This window comes from Capsicum annuum, unplaced genomic scaffold (genome assembly GCF_002878395.1).
Source record: "Capsicum annuum cultivar UCD-10X-F1 unplaced genomic scaffold, UCD10Xv1.1 ctg42806, whole genome shotgun sequence".
Taxonomy (NCBI): domain Eukaryota; kingdom Viridiplantae; phylum Streptophyta; class Magnoliopsida; order Solanales; family Solanaceae; genus Capsicum; species Capsicum annuum.
The window spans coordinates 1-660 of NW_025850231.1; the positions used below are offsets into that span (position 1 = coordinate 1).

Sequence of the window (660 nt, forward strand, 5' to 3'; positions counted from 1 at the left end):
TTCCTTTAAAATTCGGTTTATTTTTGCCGGTTCGATCGGCGACTCTTTTTGTTTTTCCTCTTGGCGGAAACGAGAACGGGGGCAAGGCGCAGGGGTACGCGTGCGGGGTGTGCCGGGCGGCGGAGGAAAAAGATGCATAATAGAATTTGGAGTGCTGGGAATGTCGGATGCGATCATACCAGAACTAACGCACCGGATCCCATCAGACCTCCGAAGTTAGCGTGCTTGGGCGAGAGTAGTGTTGCATCCCTTCCTTTTTTTTTCTTTTAAAATTCGGTTTAATTTTGCCCGTTCGATCGACGAATCTTTTTGTTTTTCCTCTTGGCGAAAACGAGAAAGGGGGCAAGGCACAGGGGCGCGCGTGCGGTGTGTGTATGGCGGCGCAGGAGAAAGAGGCATAATAGAATTTGGAGTGCTGGGAATGGCAGATGCGATCATACCAGCACTAACGCACAGGATCCCATCAGAACTCCGAAGTTAAGCGTGCATGTGCGAGAGTAGTACAAGGATGGGTCACCCCCTGGGAAGTCCCCGTGTTGCATCCCTTCCTTTTTTATCCTTTAAAATTCAGTTTAATTTTGCCGGCTAGATCGACGAATCTTTTTGTTTTTCCTCTTGGCGGAAACAAGAAAGGAGGCGGGGCGCGGAGGCCCGCGTGCG

At 50.8% G+C, this 660-nt stretch overlaps 1 non-coding gene across 1 annotated transcript; it reads left to right on the forward strand.

The window, feature by feature from the left end:
* The first annotated feature begins 426 nt into the window (after nucleotides 1-426).
* On the forward strand, nucleotides 427-545 carry LOC124891986. The gene has a single exon (XR_007050009.1). It is a non-coding gene; the product is annotated as a 5S ribosomal RNA (ribosomal RNA).
* Nucleotides 546-660: the final 115 nt, after the last annotated feature.